The following is a 26,652-nucleotide window of genomic DNA, read 5'->3' on the forward strand; positions in this document are numbered from 1 at the left end:
GGCGCTGCCTCCTCTCCCCAGCTCTGCGAGACCACTGGGGGGCGGCGCTTCCTGCGGGATGAGGGCGCTGCATCCTCTCCCTAGCTCTGCGAGACCACTGAGGAGCGGCCCTTTCTGCGGGATTAGGGCGCTTCCTTCTGTCCCTAGCTCTAGGTGACCACTGGGAAGCGGCCCTTCCTGCGGGATGAGGGCGCTGCATCCTCTCCCTAGCTCTGCGAGACCACTGAGGAGCGGCCCTTTCTGCGGGATTAGGGCGCTGCCTCGTCTCACTAGCTCTGTGAGACTACTGGGGAGCGGCTCTTCCTGCGGGATTAGGGCGCTACTTTCTCTCGCTAGCTCTGCGAGACCACTGGGGAGCGGCCCTTCCTGCGGGATTTGGGCGCAGCCTCGTCTCACTAGCTCTGCGAGACCACTGGGGAGCGGCCCTGCCTGTGGGATTAGGGCACTGCCTTCTCTCCCTAGCTCTGCGAAACCACTGGTGAGCGGCCCGTCCTTCGGGATTAGGGCACTGCCTCCTCTCCCTAGCTCTGCGAGACCACTGGGGAGAGGCCCTTCCTGCGGGATTAGGGCGCTGCCTCGTCTTCCTAGATCTGCGAGACCACGGGGGAGCGGCCCTTCCTGTGGGATTATGGTGCTGCCTCGTCTCCCTAGCTCTGCGAGACCACTAGGGAGCGGCCCTTTCTGCGGGATTAGGGCTCTGCCTTCTCTCCCTAGCTCTGCGAGACCACTGGGGAGCGGCACCCCCTACGGAATTAGGGCGCTTCCTTCTGTCCCTAGCTATAGGATACCACTGGGAAGCGGCCCTGCCTGCGGGATTAGGGTGCTGCTTCCTCTCCCTAGCTCTGCGAGACCACTGGTGAGCGGCCCTTCCTGCGGGGGCGGTGCGCTGTCTTCCCTCCCCTGCTCTGCCAGGTGCCTGGGGAGCAGCCCTTCCTGCGGGATTAGGGCGCTGCCTTCTCTCCCCAGCTCTACGAGAAAACTGGAGAGCAGCCGTTCCTGCGGGATTAGGGTGCTGCTTTCTCTACCTAGCTCTGCGAGACCACTGGGGAGCAGCCCTTCCTGCGGGATTAGGGCACTGCCTTCTCTCCAAAGCTCTGTGATAAAACTAGGGAGTGGCCCTTCCTGCGGGATTAGGGCGCTGCCTTCTCTCGTAGCTCTGCGAGAATACTGGGGAGTGGCCGTTCCTGCGGGATTAGGGCGCTGCCTCCTCTCCCAAGCTCTGCGAGACCACTGGGGAGCGGCGCTTCCTGCGGGATTAGGCGCTGCCTTCTCTCCCTAGCTCTGCGAGACCACTGGGGAGCGGCCCTTCCTGCGGGATTAGGGCGCTGCCTCGTCTCCCTAGCTCTGCGTGACCACTGGGGAGCGGCCCTTCCTGCGGGATTAGGGCGCTGCCTCGTCTCCCTATCTCTGCCAGACCACAGAGGAGCAGCCCTTCCTGTGGGATTAGGGCTCGTCCTTCTCTCCCTAGCTCTTCGAAACCACTGGGGAGCGGCCCTTCCTGCGGGATTTTCACGCTGCCTTCTCTCCCTAACTCTGCGAGACCACTGGGGAGCGGCCCTTCCTGCGGGATTAGGGCACTGCCTCGTCTTCCTAGTTCTGCGAGACCACTGGGGAGCGACCCTCCCTGCGGGATTAGGGCACTGCCTTCTCTCCCTAGCTCTGCGAAACTACTGGGGAGTGGCTGTTCCTGCGGGATTAGGGCGCGGCCTTCTCTTCCTAGTTCTGCGAGACCACTGGGGAGCGACGATTCCTGTGGGAATAGGGCGCTGCCTCCTCTCCCTCGCTCTGCGAAACCACTAGGTAACGGCCCTTCCTGTGGGATTCGGGCGCTGCCTTCTCTCACTAGCTCTGCGAGACCACTGGGGAACGACCTCTCCTGTGGGATTTGGGTGCCGATTTCTCTCCCTAGCTCTGCGAAACCACTGGGGAGCGGCCCTTCCTGCGGGATTAGGGCGCTGCCTCCTCTCCGTAGCTCTGCGAGTCTACTAGGGAGCGGCCCTTCCTGCGGGATTAGGGCGCTGCCTTCTCTCCTTAGCTCTGCGAAACCACTGGGGACCGGCCGTTCTTGCGGGATTAGGGCGCTGCCTCTTCTCCCCAGCTCTGCGAGACCACTGGGGAGCAGCGCTTAATGTGGGATCAGGGCGCTGCCTTCTCTACCTTGCTCTGCGAGACCACTGGGGAATGGCCCTTCCTTCGGGATTAGGGCGCTGCCTCCTCTCTCTAGCTCTGCGAGACCCTGGGTAGGAGCCCTTCCTGCGGGATTATTGCGCTGCCTCCTCTCCCTAGCTCTGTGAGACCACTGGGGAACAGCCCTCCCTGCGGGATTAGGGCGCTGCCTTCTCTCCATGGTTCTGCGAGACCACTGGAGAGCGGCCGTTTCTGCGGGATTAGGGCGCTGCCCTCTCTCCCTAGCTCTGCGAGACCACTGGAGAGCGGCCGTTCCTGCGGGATTAGGGCGCTGCCTTCTCTCCCTAGCTGTGCGAGACCACTGGAGAGCGGCTCTTCCAGGGGGATTAGAGAGCTGCCTTCTCTCCCTAGCTCTGCGAGATGACTCGGGAGCGGCCCGTCCAGCGGGATTAGGGCGCTGCCTTCTCTCCCTAGCTCTGCGATACCACTGAGGAGCGGCACTTCCTGCGGGATTAGGGCGCTGCCTTCTTAGCTTTGCGAGACCACTGGGGAATGGCCCTTCCTGCGGGATTAGGGCGCTGCCTACTCTCCCTAGCTCTGCGAGACCAGTGGGGCGCTGCCCTTCCTGCGGGATTAGGGCGCTGCATTCTCTCCCTAGCTCTGCCAGACCACTGGCGAACGACCTCTCCTGCGGGATTAGGGCGCTGCCTTCTCTCCCTATCTCTGCGAGACTATTGGGGAGCAGCTCTTCCTGCGGGATTGCGGCGCTGCCTTCTCTCCCTAGCTGTGAGACACCACTGGGGAGCGACATCTCCTGTGGGATTCGGGCGCCACCTTCTCTGCCTTGCTCTGCGAGACCGCTGGGTAGCGGCCCCTCCTGCAGGATTAGGGCGCTGCCTCCTCTCCCTTGCTGTGTGAAGCCACTGGGCAGCGGCCCTTCCTGCAGGATTAGGGCACTGCCTCCTCTCCGTAGCTCTGCGAGTCCACTGGGGAGCGGCCCTTCCTGCGAGATTAGGGCGCTGCCTTCTCTCCCTACCTCTGCGAGACCACTGGGGACCGGACGTTCCTGCGGGATTAGAGCGCTGTCTCCTCTCCCCGACTCTGCGAGACCACTGGGGAGTGGTGCTTCCTGCGGGATTAGGGCGCTGCCTTCTCTCCCTAGCTCTGCGAGAGTACTGGGGAGCGGCCCTTCCTGCGGGATTAGGGCGCTTCCTTCTGTTCCTAGCTCTTGGAGACCACTGGGAAGCGGCCCTTCCTGCGGGATTAGGGCACTGCCTCGTCTCACTAGCTCTGCGAGACTACTGGGGAGCGCCCCTTCCTGCGGTATTAGGGCGCTGCCTTCTCTCCCTAGCTCTGCGAGACCACTGGGGAGCGGCCGTTCCTTCGGGATTAGGGCGCTGCCTCCTCTTCCTAGCTCTGCAAGACCACTTGGGAGCGGCCCCTCCTGCGGGATTAGGGCGCTGCCTCGTCTTCCTAGCTCTGCGAGACCACAGGGGAGCGGCCCTTCCTGCGGTATAAGGGCGCTGCCTTCTCTCCCCAGCTCTGCGAGAAAACTGGGGATCGACCATTCTTTCGGGATTAGGGTGCTGCCTTCTCTCTCTAGCTCTGCGAGACCACTGGGGAGCGGCCCTTCCTGCGGGATTAGGGCGCTGCCTTCTCTCCCTAGCTCTGCGAGACCAGTGGGGAGCGGCCCCTTTCTGCGGGATTAGGGCGCTGCCTCGTCTCTCTAGCTCTGCGAGACCACTTGGGAGCGGCCCTTTCTTCGGGATTAGGGCGCCGCCTAGTCTTCCTAGCTCTGAGAGACCACAGGAGAGCGACCCTTCCTGCGGGATTAGGGCGCTGCCTTCTCTCCCTAGCTCTGCGAGACCAATGGGGAGCGGCCCTTTCTTCGGGATTTGGGCTCTGCCTCCTCTCCCTAGCTGTGTGAGACCACTTGGAAGAGGCCCTTCCTGCAGGATTAGGGGGCTGCCTTCTCTCCCTAGCTATGCGAGACCACTGGGGAGCGACATCTCCTGTGGGATTCGGGCGCCGCCTTCTCTCCCTTGCTCTGCGAGACTGCTGGGTAGCGGCCATTCCTGCGGGATTAGGGCGCTGCCTCCTCTCCTTAGCTGTGCGAAGACACTAGGGAGCGGCCCTTCCTGCAGGATTAGGGCATGCCTCCTCTCCGTAGCTCTGCGAGTCCACTGGGGAGCGGTCCTTCCTGCGGGATTAAGGTGTTGCCTTCTCTCCATACCTCTGCGAGACCACTGGGGAGCGGCGCTTCCTGCGGGATTAGGGCGCTGCCTCCTCTCCCCAGCTCTGCGAGACCACTGGGGGGCGGCGCTTCCTGCGGGATGAGGGCGCTGCATCCTCTCCCTAGCTCTGCGAGACCACTGAGGAGCGGCCCTTTCTGCGGGATTAGGGCGCTGCCTCCTCTCCCCAGCTCTGCGAGACCACTGGGGGGCGGCGCTTCCTGCGGGATGAGGGCGCTGCATCCTCTCCCTAGCTCTGCGTGACCACTGGGGAGCGGCCCTTCCTGCGGGATTAGGGCGCTGCCTCGTCTCCCTATCTCTGCCAGACCACAGAGGAGCAGCCCTTCCTGTGGGATTAGGGCTCGTCCTTCTCTCCCTAGCTCTTCGAAACCACTGGGGAGCGGCCCTTCCTGCGGGATTTTCACGCTGCCTTCTCTCCCTAACTCTGCGAGACCACTGGGGAGCGGCCCTTCCTGCGGGATTAGGGCACTGCCTCGTCTTCCTATTTCTGCGAGACCACTGGGGAGCGACCCTCCCTGCGGGATTAGGGCACTGCCTTCTCTCCCTAGCTCTGCGAAACTACTGGGGAGTGGCTGTTCCTGCGGGATTAGGGCGCTGCCTTCTCTTCCTAGTTCTGCGAGACCACTGGGGAGCGACGATTCCTGTGGGAATAGGGCGCTGCCTCCTCTCCCTCGCTCTGCGAAACCACTAGGTAACGGCCCTTCCTGTGGGATTCGGGCGCTGCCTTCTCTCACTAGCTCTGCGAGACCACTGGGGAACGACCTCTCCTGTGGGATTTGGGTGCCGATTTCTCTCCCTAGCTCTGCGAAACCACTGGGGAGCGGCCCTTCCTGCGGGATTAGGGCGCTGCCTCCTCTCCGTAGCTCTGCGAGTCTACTAGGGAGCGGCCCTTCCTGCGGGATTAGGGCGCTGCCTTCTCTCCTTAGCTCTGCGAAACCACTGGGGACCAGCCGTTCTTGCGGGATTAGGGCGCTGCCTCTTCTCCCCAGCTCTGCGAGACCACTGGGGAGCAGCGCTTAATGTGGGATCAGGGCGCTGCCTTCTCTACCTTGCTCTGCGAGACCACTGGGGAATGGCCCTTCCTTCGGGATTAGGGCGCTGCCTCCTCTCTCTAGCTCTGCGAGACCCTGGGTAGGAGCCCTTCCTGCGGGATTATTGCGCTGCCTCCTCTCCCTAGCTCTGTGAGACCACTGGGGAACAGCCCTCCCTGCGGGATTAGGGCGCTGCCTTCTCTCCATGGTTCTGCGAGACCACTGGAGAGCGGCCGTTTCTGCGGGATTAGGGCGCTGCCCTCTCTCCCTAGCTCTGCGAGACCACTGGAGAGCGGCCGTTCCTGCGGGATTAGGGCGCTGCCTTCTCTCCCTAGCTGTGCGAGACCACTGGAGAGCGGCTCTTCCAGGGGGATTAGAGAGCTGCCTTCTCTCCCTAGCTCTGCGAGATGACTCGGGAGCGGCCCGTCCAGCGGGATTAGGGCGCTGCCTTCTCTCCCTAGCTCTGCGATACCACTGAGGAGCGGCACTTCCTGCGGGATTAGGGCGCTGCCTTCTTAGCTTTGCGAGACCACTGGGGAATGGCCCTTCCTGCGGGATTAGGGCGCTGCCTACTCTCCCTAGCTCTGCGAGACCAGTGGGGCGCTGCCCTTCCTGCGGGATTAGGGCGCTGCATTCTCTCCCTAGCTCTGCCAGACCACTGGCGAACGACCTCTCCTGCGGGATTAGGGCGCTGCCTTCTCTCCCTATCTCTGCGAGACTATTGGGGAGCAGCTCTTCCTGCGGGATTGCGGCGCTGCCTTCTCTCCCTAGCTGTGAGACACCACTGGGGAGCGACATCTCCTGTGGGATTCGGGCACCACCTTCTCTGCCTTGCTCTGCGAGACCGCTGGGTAGCGGCCCCTCCTGCAGGATTAGGGCGCTGCCTCCTCTCCCTTGCTGTGTGAAGCCACTGGGCAGCGGCCCTTCCTGCAGGATTAGGGCACTGCCTCCTCTCCGTAGCTCTGCGAGTCCACTGGGGAGCGGCCCTTCCTGCGAGATTAGGGCGCTGCCTTCTCTCCCTACCTCTGCGAGACCACTGGGGACCGGACGTTCCTGCGGGATTAGAGCGCTGTCTCCTCTCCCCGACTCTGCGAGACCACTGGGGAGTGGTGCTTCCTGCGGGATTAGGGCGCTGCCTTCTCTCCCTAGCTCTGCGAGAGTACTGGGGAGCGGCCCTTCCTGCGGGATTAGGGCGCTTCCTTCTGTTCCTAGCTCTTGGAGACCACTGGGAAGCGGCCCTTCCTGCGGGATTAGGGCACTGCCTCGTCTCACTAGCTCTGCGAGACTACTGGGGAGCGCCCCTTCCTGCGGTATTAGGGCGCTGCCTTCTCTCCCTAGCTCTGCGAGACCACTGGGGAGCGGCCGTTCCTTCGGGATTAGGGCGCTGCCTCCTCTTCCTAGCTCTGCAAGACCACTTGGGAGCGGCCCCTCCTGCGGGATTAGGGCGCTGCCTCGTCTTCCTAGCTCTGCGAGACCACAGGGGAGCGGCCCTTCCTGCGGTATAAGGGCGCTGCCTTCTCTCCCCAGCTCTGCGAGAAAACTGGGGATCGACCATTCTTTCGGGATTAGGGTGCTGCCTTCTCTCTCTAGCTCTGCGAGACCACTGGGGAGCGGCCCTTCCTGCGGGATTAGGGCGCTGCCTTCTCTCCCTAGCTCTGCGAGACCAGTGGGGAGCGGCCCCTTTCTGCGGGATTAGGGCGCTGCCTCGTCTCTCTAGCTCTGCGAGACCACTTGGGAGCGGCCCTTTCTTCGGGATTAGGGCGCCGCCTAGTCTTCCTAGCTCTGAGAGACCACAGGAGAGCGACCCTTCCTGCGGGATTAGGGCGCTGCCTTCTCTCCCTAGCTGTGCGAGACCAATGGGGAGCGGCCCTTTCTTCGGGATTTGGGCTCTGCCTCCTCTCCCTAGCTGTGTGAGACCACTTGGAAGAGGCCCTTCCTGCAGGATTAGGGGGCTGCCTTCTCTCCCTAGCTATGCGAGACCACTGGGGAGCGACATCTCCTGTGGGATTCGGGCGCCGCCTTCTCTCCCTTGCTCTGCGAGACTGCTGGGTAGCGGCCATTCCTGCGGGATTAGGGCGCTGCCTCCTCTCCTTAGCTGTGCGAAGACACTAGGGAGCGGCCCTTCCTGCAGGATTAGGGCATGCCTCCTCTCCGTAGCTCTGCGAGTCCACTGGGGAGCGGTCCTTCCTGCGGGATTAAGGTGTTGCCTTCTCTCCATACCTCTGCGAGACCACTGGGGAGCGGCGCTTCCTGCGGGATTAGGGCGCTGCCTCCTCTCCCCAGCTCTGCGAGACCACTGGGGGGCGGCGCTTCCTGCGGGATGAGGGCGCTGCATCCTCTCCCTAGCTCTGCGAGACCACTGAGGAGCGGCCCTTTCTGCGGGATTAGGGCGCTTCCTTCTGTCCCTAGCTCTAGGTGACCACTGGGAAGCGGCCCTTCCTGCGGGATGAGGGCGCTGCATCCTCTCCCTAGCTCTGCGAGACCACTGAGGAGCGGCCCTTTCTGCGGGATTAGGGCGCTTCCTTCTGTCCCTAGCTCTAGGTGACCACTGGGAAGCGGCCCTTCCTGCGGGATGAGGGCGCTGCATCCTCTCCCTAGCTCTGCGAGACCACTGAGGAGCGGCCCTTTCTGCGGGATTAGGGCGCTGCCTCGTCTCACTAGCTCTGTGAGACTACTGGGGAGCGGCTCTTCCTGCGGGATTAGGGCGCTACTTTCTCTCGCTAGCTCTGCGAGACCACTGGGGAGCGGCCCTTCCTGCGGGATTTGGGCGCAGCCTCGTCTCACTAGCTCTGCGAGACCACTGGGGAGCGGCCCTGCCTGTGGGATTAGGGCACTGCCTTCTCTCCCTAGCTCTGCGAAACCACTGGTGAGCGGCCCGTCCTTCGGGATTAGGGCACTGCCTCCTCTCCCTAGCTCTGCGAGACCACTGGGGAGAGGCCCTTCCTGCGGGATTAGGGCGCTGCCTCGTCTTCCTAGATCTGCGAGACCACTAGGGAGCGGCCCTTTCTGCGGGATTAGGGCGCTGCCTTCTCTCCCTAGCTCTGCGAGACCACTGGGGAGCGGCACCTCCTGCGGAATTAGGGCGCTTCCTTCTGTCCCTAGCTATAGGATACCACTGGGAAGTGGCCCTGCCTGCGGGATTAGGGTGCTGCTTCCTCTCCCTAGCTCTGCGAGACCACTGGTGAGCGGCCCTTCCTGCGGGATTAGGGCGCTGCCTTTTCTCCCTAGCTCTGCGAGACCACTGGGGAGTGTCCCTTTCTGCGGGGGCGGTGCGCTGTCTTCCCTCCCCTGCTCTTCCAGGGGCCTGGGGAGCAGCCCTTCCTGCGGGATTAGGGCGCTGCCTTCTCTCCCCAGCTCTACGAGAAAACTGGAGAGCAGCCGTTCCTGCGGGATTAGGGTGCTGCTTTCTCTACCTAGCTCTGCGAGACCACTGGGGAGCACCCCTTCCTGCGGGATTAGGGCACTGCCTTCTCTCCAAAGCTCTGTGATAAAACTAGGGAGTGGAACTTCCTGCGGGATTAGGGCGCAGCCTCGTCTCCCCAGCTCTGCGAGACCACTGGGGAGCGACCCTTCCTGCGGGATTAGGGCGCTGCCTTCTCTCGTAGCTCTGCGAGAACACTGGGGAGTGGCCGTTCCTGCGGGATTAGGGCGCTGCCTTCTCTCCCTAGCTCTGCGAGACCACTGGGGAGCGGCCCTTCCTGCGGGATTAGGGCGCTGCCTCGTCTCCCTAGCTCTGCGTGACCACTGGGGAGCGGCCCTTCCTGCGGGATTAGGGCGCTGCCTCGTCTCCCTATCTCTGCCAGACCACAGAGGAGCAGCCCTTCCTGTGGGATTAGGGCTCGTCCTTCTCTCCCTAGCTCTTCGAAACCACTGGGGAGCGGCCCTTCCTGCGGGATTTTCACGCTGCCTTCTCTCCCTAACTCTGCGAGACCACTGGGGAGCGGCCCTCCCTGCGGGATTAGGGCACTGCCTTCTCTCCCTAGCTCTGCGAAACTACTGGGGAGTGGCTGTTCCTGCGGGATTAGGGCGCTGCCTTCTCTTCCTAGTTCTGCGAGACCACTGGGGAGCGACGATTCCTGTGGGAATAGGGCGCTGCCTCCTCTCCCTCGCTCTGCGAAACCACTAGGTAACGGCCCTTCCTGTGGGATTCGGGCGCTGCCTTCTCTCACTAGCTCTGCGAGACCACTGGGGAACGACCTCTCCTGTGGGATTTGGGTGCCGATTTCTCTCCCTAGCTCTGCGAAACCACTGGGGAGCGGCCCTTCCTGCGGGATTAGGGCGCTGCCTCCTCTCCGTAGCTCTGCGAGTCTACTAGGGAGCGGCCCTTCCTGCGGGATTAGGGCGCTGCCTTCTCTCCTTAGCTCTGCGAAACCACTGGGGACCGGCCGTTCTTGCGGGATTAGGGCGCTGCCTCTTCTCCCCAGCTCTGCGAGACCACTGGGGAGCAGCGCTTAATGTGGGATCAGGGCGCTGCCTTCTCTACCTTGCTCTGCGAGACCACTGGGGAATGGCCCTTCCTTCGGGATTAGGGCGCTGCCTCCTCTCTCTAGCTCTGCGAGACCCTGGGTAGGAGCCCTTCCTGCGGGATTATTGCGCTGCCTCCTCTCCCTAGCTCTGTGAGACCACTGGGGAACAGCCCTCCCTGCGGGATTAGGGCGCTGCCTTCTCTCCATGGTTCTGCGAGACCACTGGAGAGCGGCCGTTTCTGCGGGATTAGGGCGCTGCCCTCTCTCCCTAGCTCTGCGAGACCACTGGAGAGCGGCCGTTCCTGCGGGATTAGGGCGCTGCCTTCTCTCCCTAGCTGTGCGAGACCACTGGAGAGCGGCTCTTCCAGGGGGATTAGAGAGCTGCCTTCTCTCCCTAGCTCTGCGAGATGACTCGGGAGCGGCCCGTCCAGCGGGATTAGGGCGCTGCCTTCTCTCCCTAGCTCTGCGATACCACTGAGGAGCGGCACTTCCTGCGGGATTAGGGCGCTGCCTTCTTAGCTTTGCGAGACCACTGGGGAATGGCCCTTCCTGCGGGATTAGGGCGCTGCCTACTCTCCCTAGCTCTGCGAGACCAGTGGGGCGCTGCCCTTCCTGCGGGATTAGGGCGCTGCATTCTCTCCCTAGCTCTGCCAGACCACTGGCGAACGACCTCTCCTGCGGGATTAGGGCGCTGCCTTCTCTCCCTATCTCTGCGAGACTATTGGGGAGCAGCTCTTCCTGCGGGATTGCGGCGCTGCCTTCTCTCCCTAGCTGTGAGACACCACTGGGGAGCGACATCTCCTGTGGGATTCGGGCGCCACCTTCTCTGCCTTGCTCTGCGAGACCGCTGGGTAGCGGCCCCTCCTGCAGGATTAGGGCGCTGCCTCCTCTCCCTTGCTGTGTGAAGCCACTGGGCAGCGGCCCTTCCTGCAGGATTAGGGCACTGCCTCCTCTCCGTAGCTCTGCGAGTCCACTGGGGAGCGGCCCTTCCTGCGAGATTAGGGCGCTGCCTTCTCTCCCTACCTCTGCGAGACCACTGGGGACCGGACGTTCCTGCGGGATTAGAGCGCTGTCTCCTCTCCCCGACTCTGCGAGACCACTGGGGAGTGGTGCTTCCTGCGGGATTAGGGCGCTGCCTTCTCTCCCTAGCTCTGCGAGAGTACTGGGGAGCGGCCCTTCCTGCGGGATTAGGGCGCTTCCTTCTGTTCCTAGCTCTTGGAGACCACTGGGAAGCGGCCCTTCCTGCGGGATTAGGGCACTGCCTCGTCTCACTAGCTCTGCGAGACTACTGGGGAGCGCCCCTTCCTGCGGTATTAGGGCGCTGCCTTCTCTCCCTAGCTCTGCGAGACCACTGGGGAGCGGCCGTTCCTTCGGGATTAGGGCGCTGCCTCCTCTTCCTAGCTCTGCAAGACCACTTGGGAGCGGCCCCTCCTGCGGGATTAGGGCGCTGCCTCCTCTACCTAGCTCTGCGAGACCACAGGGGAGCGGCCCTTCCTGCGGTATAAGGGCGCTGCCTTCTCTCCCCAGCTCTGCGAGAAAACTGGGGATCGACCATTCTTTCGGGATTAGGGTGCTGCCTTCTCTCTCTAGCTCTGCGAGACCACTGGGGAGCGGCCCTTCCTGCGGGATTAGGGCGCTGCCTTCTCTCCCTAGCTCTGCGAGACCAGTGGGGAGCGGCCCCTTTCTGCGGGATTAGGGCGCTGCCTCGTCTCTCTAGCTCTGCGAGACCACTTGGGAGCGGCCCTTTCTTCGGGATTAGGGCGCCGCCTAGTCTTCCTAGCTCTGAGAGACCACAGGAGAGCGACCCTTCCTGCGGGATTAGGGCGCTGCCTTCTCTCCCTAGCTCTGCGAGACCAATGGGGAGCGGCCCTTTCTTCGGGATTTGGGCTCTGCCTCCTCTCCCTAGCTGTGTGAGACCACTTGGAAGAGGCCCTTCCTGCAGGATTAGGGGGCTGCCTTCTCTCCCTAGCTATGCGAGACCACTGGGGAGCGACATCTCCTGTGGGATTCGGGCGCCGCCTTCTCTCCCTTGCTCTGCGAGACTGCTGGGTAGCGGCCATTCCTGCGGGATTAGGGCGCTGCCTCCTCTCCTTAGCTGTGCGAAGACACTAGGGAGCGGCCCTTCCTGCAGGATTAGGGCATGCCTCCTCTCCGTAGCTCTGCGAGTCCACTGGGGAGCGGTCCTTCCTGCGGGATTAAGGTGTTGCCTTCTCTCCATACCTCTGCGAGACCACTGGGGAGCGGCGCTTCCTGCGGGATTAGGGCGCTGCCTCCTCTCCCCAGCTCTGCGAGACCACTGGGGGGCGGCGCTTCCTGCGGGATGAGGGCGCTGCATCCTCTCCCTAGCTCTGCGAGACCACTGAGGAGCGGCCCTTTCTGCGGGATTAGGGCGCTTCCTTCTGTCCCTAGCTCTAGGTGACCACTGGGAAGCGGCCCTTCCTGCGGGATGAGGGCGCTGCATCCTCTCCCTAGCTCTGCGAGACCACTGAGGAGCGGCCCTTTCTGCGGGATTAGGGCGCTGCCTCGTCTCACTAGCTCTGTGAGACTACTGGGGAGCGGCTCTTCCTGCGGGATTAGGGCGCTACTTTCTCTCGCTAGCTCTGCGAGACCACTGGGGAGCGGCCCTTCCTGCGGGATTTGGGCGCAGCCTCGTCTCACTAGCTCTGCGAGACCACTGGGGAGCGGCCCTGCCTGTGGGATTAGGGCACTGCCTTCTCTCCCTAGCTCTGCGAAACCACTGGTGAGCGGCCCGTCCTTCGGGATTAGGGCACTGCCTCCTCTCCCTAGCTCTGCGAGACCACTGGGGAGAGGCCCTTCCTGCGGGATTAGGGCGCTGCCTCGTCTTCCTAGATCTGCGAGACCACTAGGGAGCGGCCCTTTCTGCGGGATTAGGGCGCTGCCTTCTCTCCCTAGCTCTGCGAGACCACTGGGGAGCGGCACCTCCTGCGGAATTAGGGCGCTTCCTTCTGTCCCTAGCTATAGGATACCACTGGGAAGTGGCCCTGCCTGCGGGATTAGGGTGCTGCTTCCTCTCCCTAGCTCTGCGAGACCACTGGTGAGCGGCCCTTCCTGCGGGATTAGGGCGCTGCCTTTTCTCCCTAGCTCTGCGAGACCACTGGGGAGTGTCCCTTTCTGCGGGGGCGGTGCGCTGTCTTCCCTCCCCTGCTCTTCCAGGGGCCTGGGGAGCAGCCCTTCCTGCGGGATTAGGGCGCTGCCTTCTCTCCCCAGCTCTACGAGAAAACTGGAGAGCAGCCGTTCCTGCGGGATTAGGGTGCTGCTTTCTCTACCTAGCTCTGCGAGACCACTGGGGAGCAGCCCTTCCTGCGGGATTAGGGCACTGCCTTCTCTCCAAAGCTCTGTGATAAAACTAGGGAGTGGAACTTCCTGCGGGATTAGGGCGCAGCCTCGTCTCCCCAGCTCTGCGAGACCACTGGGGAGCGACCCTTCCTGCGGGATTAGGGCGCTGCCTTCTCTCGTAGCTCTGCGAGAACACTGGGGAGTGGCCGTTCCTGCGGGATTAGGGCGCTGCCTTCTCTCCCTAGCTCTGCGAGACCACTGGGGAGCGGCCCTTCCTGCGGGATTAGGGCGCTGCCTCGTCTCCCTAGCTCTGCGTGACCACTGGGGAGCGGCCCTTCCTGCGGGATTAGGGCGCTGCCTCGTCTCCCTATCTCTGCCAGACCACAGAGGAGCAGCCCTTCCTGTGGGATTAGGGCTCGTCCTTCTCTCCCTAGCTCTTCGAAACCACTGGGGAGCGGCCCTTCCTGCGGGATTTTCACGCTGCCTTCTCTCCCTAACTCTGCGAGACCACTGGGGAGCGGCCCTTCCTGCGGGATTAGGGCACTGCCTCGTCTTCCTATTTCTGCGAGACCACTGGGGAGCGACCCTCCCTGCGGGATTAGGGCACTGCCTTCTCTCCCTAGCTCTGCGAAACTACTGGGGAGTGGCTGTTCCTGCGGGATTAGGGCGCTGCCTTCTCTTCCTAGTTCTGCGAGACCACTGGGGAGCGACGATTCCTGTGGGAATAGGGCGCTGCCTCCTCTCCCTCGCTCTGCGAAACCACTAGGTAACGGCCCTTCCTGTGGGATTCGGGCGCTGCCTTCTCTCACTAGCTCTGCGAGACCACTGGGGAACGACCTCTCCTGTGGGATTTGGGTGCCGATTTCTCTCCCTAGCTCTGCGAAACCACTGGGGAGCGGCCCTTCCTGCGGGATTAGGGCGCTGCCTCCTCTCCGTAGCTCTGCGAGTCTACTAGGGAGCGGCCCTTCCTGCGGGATTAGGGCGCTGCCTTCTCTCCTTAGCTCTGCGAAACCACTGGGGACCGGCCGTTCTTGCGGGATTAGGGCGCTGCCTCTTCTCCCCAGCTCTGCGAGACCACTGGGGAGCAGCGCTTAATGTGGGATCAGGGCGCTGCCTTCTCTACCTTGCTCTGCGAGACCACTGGGGAATGGCCCTTCCTTCGGGATTAGGGCGCTGCCTCCTCTCTCTAGCTCTGCGAGACCCTGGGTAGGAGCCCTTCCTGCGGGATTATTGCGCTGCCTCCTCTCCCTAGCTCTGTGAGACCACTGGGGAACAGCCCTCCCTGCGGGATTAGGGCGCTGCCTTCTCTCCATGGTTCTGCGAGACCACTGGAGAGCGGCCGTTTCTGCGGGATTAGGGCGCTGCCCTCTCTCCCTAGCTCTGCGAGACCACTGGAGAGCGGCCGTTCCTGCGGGATTAGGGCGCTGCCTTCTCTCCCTAGCTGTGCGAGACCACTGGAGAGCGGCTCTTCCAGGGGGATTAGAGAGCTGCCTTCTCTCCCTAGCTCTGCGAGATGACTCGGGAGCGGCCCGTCCAGCGGGATTAGGGCGCTGCCTTCTCTCCCTAGCTCTGCGATACCACTGAGGAGCGGCACTTCCTGCGGGATTAGGGCGCTGCCTTCTTAGCTTTGCGAGACCACTGGGGAATGGCCCTTCCTGCGGGATTAGGGCGCTGCCTACTCTCCCTAGCTCTGCGAGACCAGTGGGGCGCTGCCCTTCCTGCGGGATTAGGGCGCTGCATTCTCTCCCTAGCTCTGCGAGACCACTGGGGAACGACCTCTCCTGCGGGATTAGGGCGCTGCCTTCTCTCCCTATCTCTGCGAGACTATTGGGGAGCAGCTCTTCCTGCGGGATTGCGGCGCTGCCTTCTCTCCCTAGCTGTGAGACACCACTGGGGAGCGACATCTCCTGTGGGATTCGGGCGCCACCTTCTCTGCCTTGCTCTGGGAGACCGCTGGGTAGCGGCCCCTCCTGCAGGATTAGGGCGCTGCCTCCTCTCCCTTGCTGTGTGAAGCCACTGGGCAGCGGCCCTTCCTGCAGGATTAGGGCACTGCCTCCTCTCCGTAGCTCTGCGAGTCCACTGGGGAGCGGCCCTTCCTGCGAGATTAGAGCGCTGTCTCCTCTCCCCGACTCTGCGAGACCACTGGGGAGCGGTGCTTCCTGCGGGATTAGGGCGCTGCCTTCTCTCCCTAGCTCTGCGAGAGTACTGGGGAGCGGCCCTTCCTGCGGGATTAGGGCGCTTCCTTCTGTTCCTAGCTCTTGGAGACCACTGGGAAGCGGCCCTTCCTGCGGGATTAGGGCGCTGCCTTCTCTCCCTAGCTCTGCGAGACCACTGGGGAGCGGCCGTTCCTTCGGGATTAGGGCGCTGCCTCCTCTTCCTAGCTCTGCAAGACCACTTGGGAGCGGCCCCTCCTGCGGGATTAGGGCGCTGCCTCCTCTTCCTAGCTCTGCGAGACCACAGGGGAGCGGCCCTTCCAGCGGGATTAGGGCTCTGCCTCCTCTCCCTAGCTCTGCGAGAAACCTGGGGAGCGGCCCTTCCTGCGGTATAAGGGCGCTGCCTTCTCTCCCCAGCTCTGCGAGTAAACTGGGGATCGACCATTCTTTCGGGATTAGGGTGCTGCCTTCTCTCTCTAGCTCTGCTAGACCACTGGGGAGCGGCCCTTCCTGCGGGATTAGGGCGCTGCCTTCTCTCCCTAGCTCTGCGAGACCAGTGGGGAGCGGCCCCTTTCTGCGGGATTAGGGCGCTGCCTCGTCTCTCTAGCTCTGCGAGACAACTTGGGAGCGGCCCTTTCTTCGGGATTTGGGCTCTGCCTCCTCTCCCTAGCTGTGTGAGACCACTTGGAAGAGGCCCTTCCTGCAGGATTAGGGGGCTGCCTTCTCTCCCTAGCTATGCGAGACCACTGGGGAGCGGCCCTTCCTTCTGGGGCGGGGCTCTGTCTTCCCTCCCCAGCTCTGCCAGGGACCTGGGACGCAGCCCTTCCTGCGGTATTAGGGAGCTGTCTTATCTCCCTAGCTCTGCGAGACCGCTGGAGAGCGGCCCCTCCTGCGGGATTAGGCCGCCTCCTTCTCTCCCTAGCTCTGCGAGACCACTGGGGAGCAGCCTTTCCAGCGCCCCGCCCCCACTCGATTCGCCAATCCCCATGGCCCTCTCAGAGCTGGGGAGGGAAGCCAGTGCCACAACCCCGCTCGAACCGCTACTCCCCAGGCACCTTCCAGAGCTGGGGAAGGAAGCCATCCCCCCGCCCCCACTCGAACCGCCACTCCCGAGGCCCCATCCAAAGCTGGGGAGTGAAGCTAGCCACTCCCTGCTCTCCTCCCAGATCTGGGTAGGGAACCCAGCGCCCTGCCCCCGCAGGAAGGGCCGCTCCCCAATGGTCTTGCAGAGCTAGGGAGAGAAAGCAGCGTCCTAATCCCCTAGGAAGGGCTGCTCCCCATGACCCTGGCAGAGCTGGGGAGGGAAGCCAGCGCCCCGCCCCCGCAGGAAGGGCCGCTCCCCAGTGGTCTCGCAGAGCTAGGGAGAGAAGGCAGCGCCGTAATCCCGCAGGAAGGTCCTCTCCCCTGTGGTCTCGCAGAGCTAGGGAGAGAAGGCGGCGCCCTAATCCCGAAGGAAGGGCCGCTCCCCAGTGGTCTCGCAGAGCTAGAGAAAGAAGGCGGCGCCCTAATCCCGCAGGAAGGACCGCTCCCTAGTGGTCTCGCAGAGCTAGGGAGAGGACGCGGCGCCCTAATCCCGCAGGATGGGCCGCTCACCAGTGGTCTCGCAGAGCTAGGGAGAGAAGGCGGCACCCAAATCCCGCAGGAAGGGCCGCTCCGCAATGGTCTCGCAGAGCTAGGTAGAGAAGGCGGTGCCCTAATCACGCAGGAAATGCCGCTCCCCAGTGGTCTCGCAGAGCTAGGGAGAGAAGGCGGCGCCCTAATCCCCCATGAAGGGCCGCTCCCCAGTGGTCTCGCAGAGCTGGGGAGAGAAAGCAGTGCCCTAATCCTGCAGGAAGGGCTGCTCCCTAGTGGTCTCGCAGAGCTAGGGAGAGGAGGCGGCGCCCTAATCCCGGAGGAAGGGCCGCTCCCCAGTGGTCTCGCAGAGCTAGGGATAGAACGCGGCGCCCCAATTCTGCAGGAAGGACCGCTCCCCAGTGGTCTCGTGGAGCTAGGGAGAGAAGGCGGCGCCCTAATCCCGCAGGAAGGGCAGCACCCCAGTGGTCTCGCAGAGCTGGGGATAGAAGGCAGCGCTCTTATCCTGCAGGAAGGGCCGCTCCCCAGTGGTCTCACAGAGTTAGGGAGAGAATGCTGTGCACTAATCCCGCAGGAAGGGCCGCTCCCCAGTGGTCTCACAGAGCTCGGGAGAGAAGGCAGCGCCCTAATCCCTCAGGAAGGGCCGCTCCCCAGTGGTCTCGCAGAGCTAGGTAGAGAAGGCAGCGCCCTAATCCCGTAGGAAGGGCCGCTCCCCAGTGGTCTCGTAGATCTAGGGAGAGAAAAGGCAGCGCCCTAATCCCTCAGGAACGGCTGCTCCCCAGTGGTCTCGCAGAGCTAGGGAGAGAAGGCAGCGCCCTAATCCCGCAGGAAGGGCTGCTCCCCAGTGGTCTCGCAGAGCTAGGGAGAGAAGGCAGCGCCCTAATCCCGCAGGAAGGGCCGCTCCCCTGTGGTCTCACAGAGCTAGGGAGAGAAGGCTGTGCCCTAATCCCGCAGGAAGGGCCGCTCCCCAGTGGTCTCACAGAGCTCGGGAGAGAAGGCAGCGCCCTAATCCCGCAGGAAGGGCTGCTTCCCAGTGGTCTCGCAGAGCTAGGTAGAGAAGGCAGCGCCCTAATCCCGCAGGAAGGGCCGCTCCCCAGTGGTCTCGTAGAGCTAGGGAGAGAAGGCAGCGCCCTAATCCCTCAGGAACGGCTGCTCCCCAGTGGTCTCGCAGAGCTAGGGAGAGAAGGCAGCGCCCTAATCCCGCAGGAAGGGCTGCTCCCCAGTGGTCTCGCAGATCTAGGGAGAGAAAGCAGCGCCCTAATCCCGCAGGAAGGGCAGCTCCCCAGGCCCCTGGCAGAGCTGGGGAGGGAACCCAGTGCCCCTCCACCACAGTAACGGCCGCTCCCCACTCCCGTCGCAGAGCTAGGAAGCAACCTAACAGACCACGCGCCCAGGAACGGCCGCTCTCCAGTCCCCTCGCAGAGCCGGGGAAACAATCAAGCGCCCTGCCCCTGCTAATGCTGCTGCTGCCCAGTCCTCTGGCAGAGCTAGGGAGGGATGGCAGCGCCTTACTCCCGCGGGAACGGCTGCTTTACGGTCCCGTTGCAGACCTGGAGAGGGAAGGCTGCGCCCCTCCCCCGCAGGTCTGCACACTGGCCATGGCCATGGCCAGGAGTGCAGTGCAGAAGCTGCTCCAGCCCTGCAGCCTGCGGGCAGCGCATTGGGGTGGGGGCAGCACGGAGCAGGCAGGGCCCAGGTGGGCGGGGGGCGGAGACACAAGTGGGGCGGACACGCTCCTGCCAGGAGCTGCCTGGTTCACCCCTTGCCCGGGAGCTGCAGGAGGGGCCCGGATCATGGCTCGGCTGCAGAGCTTGGAGCCCAGGCTGGGCCCAGGAGTGAGAGGATGGGGGAGCTGGGGGTGTAGCAGAGGCTGGAGCCAAGAAATGGTTGGAGATGGGGTTATGCCACTTCCGCTTGGCGGCAGGGGGGCCCTCTGGCTTTTTTTTTTTTGCTCCGCCCCCCACATCCCAATATTTCATCTTTGACATCTGGTCACCCTAGCCTGATATGAAGGAGGATGTCTGGACCAAGGGGCCAGGGACTGGCCTTTGCTAGAGAAACCACTGTCAAGTTTTAGCCAATTAGGACAAGTCAGCAAATAAGAACAACCTCAGGTATCAGTAACTGCTACAGGTTGCAAATTCCTACATGCAGCAGTTTCTGGCTCTACACCTGCACAGCTCTGCTCCCCGGCTCTTCTTGGGCTCCTGCTCTCTCCTTAGCTCTGCCCCACTCTCACCCAGGCAGTTCTAGCTCACATGGAGGATGGGACCCCCTGGTCTGGTGACTCCCTCATTACACTGTCTGGCCTGTCAGTGCAGCTAACTTGGAGCTTTGGCCTCTCCCCATTGCCCCTGGGGACTATCAGTCTCAGGGTCCTGATTTCCCATTGATCCTTCCCCCTTCTATTGGTGCTGGGAACTAGCCAACCAACCCCCCCACACACAAACACACACTAAGTTTTAGTAAAGGGCCAAGAGCCCCCTTACACAAGCAGCCCCATGAGGGTCACCGATGTGCAGAGAAGGCAGCACAAACTGCTCCCATGGTGTAATGGGCAGCACTCAGGACTCTGAATCCTGTGATCTGAGTTCAAATCTCAGTGGGACCTTGTGTTGGCTTGTGGTCATAGGCGGCAGGTTATATACATTTGTGGTGCTCGTGCTCCAGGAACATTCAGGGCTGGGGGCCCTGCTCCAGCAATATTTGGAGTTGGGTCTCTTCCCCTGGCCCCTGCATGGCAACCCTCCCCTCTGCTGTGGTGCATCCCTGCCTGACAAAAAGCAGCATGTGCCTGTCCCCTGCCTGCTCCTGCTGCTGGAGTAGAGGGATTCTGGGCAGAACTGCAGCCCCAGAATCCTAGTGCAGGCTGCCCTCAGGCTCTCCAACACCCCCAACCCTGAGCTCCCTCTGAACCCTGATACTCTGCCCCAGTCCTGAGCCCCCTCCTGCATCATGAATCCCTCATCCTCAGCCCTACGCTCCCTCCCAGAGGGTGCACCCCTTCCCACACACTCCTTCCCACCCCCAGAGCCTGCACCTCTCACCCCTTCCTACAACCCTGCCGGAGCCTGCACCCAGCACCCAAACTCCATCCTAAAGCCTGAATCCTGCACCCTAATCCCCCCCAAACCCCCTCCCAGAGCCGTAGGCAGATGGGGGTGGAGTTTGGGGGCGGGTTCTGGGCACCACCAAAATTTCTACAAACTTGCCACCCACCCATGCTTGTGGTAATGCCCCAGAGCTCAACTCCCCTGTCTCCAGCTGCACCCTGTCTCCAGCTGCATAAGAGTGAATCTTTCCCCTCCTGCTGGGTGACTCACACCTCCGACAGCCAGGTCTTTGGCAGGGGTGGCCACAATGGGATAGGGCTCTAGAACTTGCTACCCTGATAGTTGGGATTCTTGCTGCTGCACCTGATGTTCACAAGCTTGGCCCTTGTGCTTCCTACCACACGTTTCCTCTGGCCCACATGGCGCTTGAAGAAAGGAGTGCCAGCGCTGGGATTAATAGTCAGGCCTTGGCAGGAGGGAGGAAGAGTCCCAGGCTGGAGCCCCACACACCTTCCCTCCTCTGGGCACCTAGAGCAGAGGCAGCCCAGCTCTGTCCACTGGATACCTCAGCAGAGTAGGTGAGTTCATGTAAATACAGTCTGGTCCCAAAGCTTCCCCCCAACCCTGGTCATCACTAGCTGCCAGGGGAGAGCTCATTCACACCTCGCTTACAAATCATCATTTGAAATTCTAAGGTTGGCCAACACTGCCGAAGCCAATGCACCGACATTGTCAGCAAACACAACAGCTGGGTGAGGAAACCCGGCTTTGTCCAGACTTTCCAAACCTATTTGACTTTCTCAGGTACAAGTAGTTTTCATATGTTGTATCTGCTTTTAAAGTGTGTGTTAACGTTTCAATTTCCATTCAAATTTGCAACCAATGACAACATTGGCAGCGCTGCATGTAACTACCTGACCACTGAGGGAGGGGGTGTTGGGGAAAATCGGGGAAGGGGGTGTACAGCCCCCTGGCTGGGGGGCGTATAGGGAATGCCCAGTTTCACTGAATTGAGTCTCCTACTGCAGCACCTCAGTAGGTTACATGAGAGAGGAGCTGCAGTGTCTAGGCGGTGGGATGCCTGTGCCTTTAAGAGCCCAGCCCTGGGAAGTCCATGCTGAGAGGTGCTGCCTGTGAGAGGGGAAATAAAAAAGCCCTCTGCTCCCCCCACCCATGTTTGCAAACACTGGAGTCTCAGCCCATCGGGATAACTGTTCCCCCTCGGCCCCTGCCTGTGCCGGGGTTTAACCCTCTGGCAGCGCCTCCCTCCGGGCTTAACTCCGGCTCCTTCCCACCTCCCTGACTTTGCCTTCAGTCCCTCTCCTAACTCTGCCTCCAGCTGCTTGACCCCCGACCAGTCAATTTCCACCCCCTGCTCAGACCCTGGCCACCTACTCCTCTGATTTGCCCTCCTTTGCCCCTTTTTAATCCCTGTAAAAAGTAGTCGATGCTGTGTCCCATTCTCTGGAGGGAGGGCTGGGCGCCTGGCCCCTGCCTGCGCAGTGCTCAAAGTGCCCCATGATCTTGTGGATGTTTGCTGAGTGCTGCAGGGTCACCCGAAGGGGAGAGAGACGCGGTTAGGAGGTGATGCAGCCAAGGGTGCCTCACCCAACACTGAGATGGAGCCACCTCTGGGGTGATTTACACAAGTCAGCAAATGAATATGGAACAAGAAACACATTGAAAGGATCGAGGCAGCTGCAGGAGGTGGAGAAAACCAGAAAAAGCAGTAGCCCTGGATCCCAGCCCTGTCCCTCCCCCACTCTACCCCCTAATCTCCACTCCCCTCCCACATTTGAGGGGAGAACCCAGGAGTCCTGGTCCCCAGCCTTGCCCACCCCCATATTTTGATATGGCTCCATCCAACAGCTGCCCCCACAATTGCAGGGTAGTGCCATGGGGCACACCGGGGCCTCCCTGTTTGCACAGGATGGGCAATGCCAGTGCTCCAGGATGAGGAGAGATGATGCTAAGGGAGAAGCAAGCAGCAGACAGCTCCCATGACAGAGAAAGAAATGCTAGGGGGTGCTGTGCTGCAAGGAGTGAATGGGGTTGGCAGGGAATGGGAGGATCTTCCCTCACAGCAGGTGCGTCTGTCTCCCTCCCAATTCCTCCCCAGCCCTACCCCAGCCCAGGCTAATCCCAGCCCAGCTACCAGGATTAAATTTGGCCTGGATTCCCCAGCTGCTAGGGGTGGGGCGTGGGGCTGGGAAGAATGAGCCTCTACTCCCGCTTCCCCAGACACAGTTGCATGGGCACAGACCAAAGGAGCCCGCAGCACTGCTGACTAGAGGAAACTGAGGCACCAGCCACTGACAGACACATCATGGCTCTCCTCATCCTCATCCTCTTTTCCATATACAACCTGGCCAGGGGCGGGGGGGTAAACTCAAGGCAGTTGCATAGTTAACCTGTGGAACTCCTTGCAAGAGGATGTTGTGAAGGGTAAGACTATAACAGCGTTCAAAAAAGAACTAGATAAGTTTATGGTGGATAGACCCATCAAGGGCTATTAGCCAGGGTGGGCAGGGATGGTGCCTGTAGCCTCTGTTTGCCAGAAGCTGGGAATGGGCAACAGGGGATGGATCGCTTGATGATTCCCTGCTCTGTTCATTCCCTCTGGGGCACCTGGCACTGGCCACTGTCAGAAGACAGGAGGATACTGGGCTAGATGGATTTTGCGTCTGAACCAGTCTGGCCGCTCTTATGTCTCCCTTGGCGCAGCAGTGACACCCAGTGGGCAGTCAGAGTAATGCACAGAAGGTGTTTTGCTTGGCGCAGCAGTGACACCCAGTGGCCAGTCAGAGTAACACACAGGCCACGTCCAGACTAGGTATTAAAATCGATTTTAGATATGCAACTTCAGCTATGGGAATAACGTAGCTGAAGTCAAATTTCTAAAATCGAGGTACTCACCCGTCTGGACAGCGCGGCATCGATGTCCGTGGCTCTTCGTGTCGATTCCGGAACTCCGTTCGGGTTGATGGAGTTCCGGAATCGATGTAAGCGCGCTCGGGGATCAATACATCGCGTCCAGACTAGACGCGATATATCGATCCCCGAGCAATCGATTTTAACCAGCCGATGCCGCGGGTTAGTCTGGACATGCGCACAGAGTATGTCTCCCTTGGAGCAGCAGTGACACCTCGTGGTCATTCAGGGTAATGCACAGAAGGTGTTTTGCTTGGCGCAGCAGTGACACCAAGTGGCCAATCAGGGTAACACACAGAGTATGTTTCCCTTGGAGCAGCAGTGACACCTCGTGGTCTTTCAAGGTAATGCACAGAAGGTGTTTCCCTTGATACAGCAGTGACACCCACTGGTCAGGTGGCGTAATGCACAGCATGTGTCTGCCCTCTACAAGCAGTGATACCCACGGACCAGTCACGGTAATGCACAGAGTGTGTTTCCCACCAATCTGGGTAAGGCACAGAGCATGTTTCCCATGGAGCAGCAGTGACACTCAGTGACCTGCAGGGGTGGCATCAGACTCTTCTCCTTTAGTGGGGGACTGAGGCTACATCTACACTACAGGATAAATTCGAATTAGCTTAAACCGATTTTATAAAACAGCTATTATAAAGTCGATTGTGAGTGTCCACACTAGGCACATGAATTCGGTGGTGTGCGTCCATGGTCCGAGGCTAGTGTAAATTTCTGGAGCGGTGCACTGTGGGTAGCTACTGTAAAATAATGAGGCCAATAATGTCGATTTGCGTCCACACTAATCCTAATCCGATATAGTAATATCGATTTTAGCGTTACTCCTCTCGTTTTGTAGGAGTACAGAAATCGATTTAAAGAGCCCTTTAAATTGATATAAAGAGCAGTGTAGTGTGGACGGGTGCAGCGTTAAATCGATTTAACACTGTTAAAATCAGTTTAACAGCGTAGTGTAGACCAGGCCTGAGATGGGCTAGACAAAAAAAATTGGGGAGCTGTGCCCCCCATCACCTGGCCTCACCCTTCACGGGGGCCATGCCTCTGTTCCTTCTCAGTTAAAGGCCAGGCTCATCTCCTCTGCCTCTGGCTAGGGTTTACAGCAATACAAACTTTATTAAAATAAAATAGTAAACATGGTTTACTTAAAATATTCTAAATCTGTCCAAATTTTAGTACTGAATCCAAAGTTCTCTTAAAGATCCCATCAGTAATCAAAACCTAAATGAAAAATGGAAACCAAAAACAAGGCTTAATTTAAAACCCAAACATTAAGAAAAACTTTGTTTGTAAAAATAAAAACTAACAAATGCTGTAAATTAATAATTTCAACATTTTATCAAAAAAGTGTGCTACAGCAGAATGATAAAATAACATCAAATAAATAAGCATGACCTCTAAAACCTCCTATAAAGGAATTGAATCCTTGAATACTGGTCAAATCGTAATAAAATATGCAGAACTATGTCAAAACTGGTGTTGCAAGTCAGCCATATGAATCCAGCAAATGTCAATTAAAAGCTCCATTCCAACTAAAAAAACCAAAACAACCCAATAAACCAAAATGGTCACAGCCTGAAACAAACCTACACAGAAGCAAAATGAAACCTGTACCAACACTGGAACAAACGATGTAAATTTCTAATTCTAACTTCTTGTTTCTCCCAGGAGGAAGGTGTTTTGCACCCCAGTAACCAGGCTGTCACTGCAGCTTTCCTTTCACGAAATAAGATTTGTACCAAATATAAATTGCCCTCCAATTTCTCTAAGAGAAATTGAAATTGTATCTTTGCACTAATATCCCAAGTGTGCAAGTCCATCCGCTCAGAGCAGCCCCACACCCTGAGGCCAGGGGAGAATCCCAACTGGTTTGTGCATTTGTAACCCTGGGGCCTGAAGCTGATGAGAGAAAGGGAAATGATCTATCTTGGAGCCCTCTGATATCACCTGCGGGGAGCACAGGGATTTGACTGAGTGACATCCTGGCTAATTTTCACCTTGTTCTACACCAGCAGGATCCACTGGAGAGCTCAGGAGTGACTTGACCATGGCAGCACCCTATTTACATATTAAAAGCTGGCATTTTGGGGTCAATGGGGTAAAATGTGAGTACTTTTGGGGTTGGGACCCACATGAGAAGGGATGTGGACAAACTGGAGAGAGTCCAGAAGAGGGCAATAAAAATGATTAGGAGACTGAGACACATGACTTACGAGAACCTAGAGGCCATATCCTGTATGTTAAGCTAAGGCAAAGTTAGCATATCTATATTGTGACCTTTTACTCAGAGAGGAAAATCGACCTTTCTCATGTTACTTAAATAGATAAGTACCCATGCCTGTCCAAGACCTTTACTTAGACCAATCGACAATGGAGAATGGCATAGAGTTTTTTCAGTGTTGTACCCACAGATTTAACAGGTACACTACAAGGTAACTTATGTGCATATGTACATGTCATCAACAAGCACAAACATACTAGTCTATGAAGTAAATGTACTCTAATGTTTTGTGGGTGAGGAATGAAATTTGGGCATAGGAGGAGGATTTCCGGCCCTTGTGCCCTATAAAAGAGGTAAGCCACCTCGCTAGAGCACTTTGCTCTATCATTGTGACTTACGTCCTTCACTCTCTCTCTATGTACTAGCAGTAGGCTGTACTTGTTCTGAAACTTTAAGTTTCAAGGGAATTAGGCTAAGTTCGGTTTCCCTACGTTTTTAGTCTTTGTTTATTAAGTTTTGATTTTAAGTTTAACATATTCAAGTAAACCCTAACACTAGCTTTCCCTAAGCACAGCATCTTTCACTTTAGAATTGAGAAACCTGAACTGCAAGGCTGGTCCTGTGTCTCTTACCACCAGGTTATCAAGGAAGGCTGTGAGTATATTAACCAAAACTTTGTTGTATATAATGCCATATGTATCTTTTGAATAGCAGTAATGCAAATGTAACTTTGTAACTCAATTAAATTAAATAACATGTAAGCTAATCAATTAAATTTTCATCAAATTATCCAAATTAATATTATTAGTACACCCTATATCAGGCTACATGGGACAGAGAGTTGGAATGCAGAGGGATGAAGGCACTGGCTCTGGGGGTGCAGACTCTGGGGTGGGGTTAGAATGAGACATTCAGGGTGCAGTAGAGAGCTCAGGGTTAGGATAGAGAATTGGGCTGTGAATGCTCTGGAATGAGGCCAGGAAAGAGAAAATTGAGATGCAAGAGAGAAGTTAAGCTAGAGCAAAAAGCAGAGAAGAAGTGTGCAATTTGAGCTGCAGAGGGAAGAAAAAAGCCTCTGCCTGTCCCCTTTCACCAAAGCATCTAAGAACCAGATGAAAGACATCTTTTCCCCACTGCAACAACAATTCCAGTTGACCTGGACTGAGGAAGGAAATCTTCTCCTTTGCAGCATTAGAAGACCTGGACTGAGTCACAATCACACCACACTCTGGTGTTCTTGGACTGGGACATGGGAGGGGCTCCTCTCTTCTCCATTTGGGACATGGTGGGATGAGAGAAGTGACAGAGCTTTACGGGAAATAATAATTTGCCTGATTCATGTGCCAGTCCAAGTCCTTGTTAACCCAAACAAGCCATTTATCCTGCATGCTGATGCCAGTTTGGAGGGTCTGGGAGCAGTCCCGTACCAGGAAGTGGAAGGAAATGTAAATCTGTAGGCATTGCCAGCTGAGGACTGTCTGATAGCGAAACTCGCTATCCCACCACCAGCAGCAGTTCTTGGTCTTGAAATGGGCCATCA

General features: G+C 59.3%; 1 non-coding gene across 1 annotated transcript; it reads left to right on the forward strand.

The window, feature by feature from the left end:
• Positions 1–19,437: 19,437 nt before the first annotated feature.
• TRNAQ-CUG (transfer RNA glutamine (anticodon CUG)) lies at positions 19,438–19,509 on the forward strand. The gene has a single exon. It is a non-coding gene; the product is annotated as a tRNA-Gln (tRNA).
• The last annotated feature ends 7,143 nt before the right edge of the window (positions 19,510–26,652 follow it).

This window comes from Gopherus flavomarginatus, chromosome 7 (assembly GCF_025201925.1).
Source record: "Gopherus flavomarginatus isolate rGopFla2 chromosome 7, rGopFla2.mat.asm, whole genome shotgun sequence".
NCBI lineage: Eukaryota > Metazoa > Chordata > Testudines > Testudinidae > Gopherus > Gopherus flavomarginatus.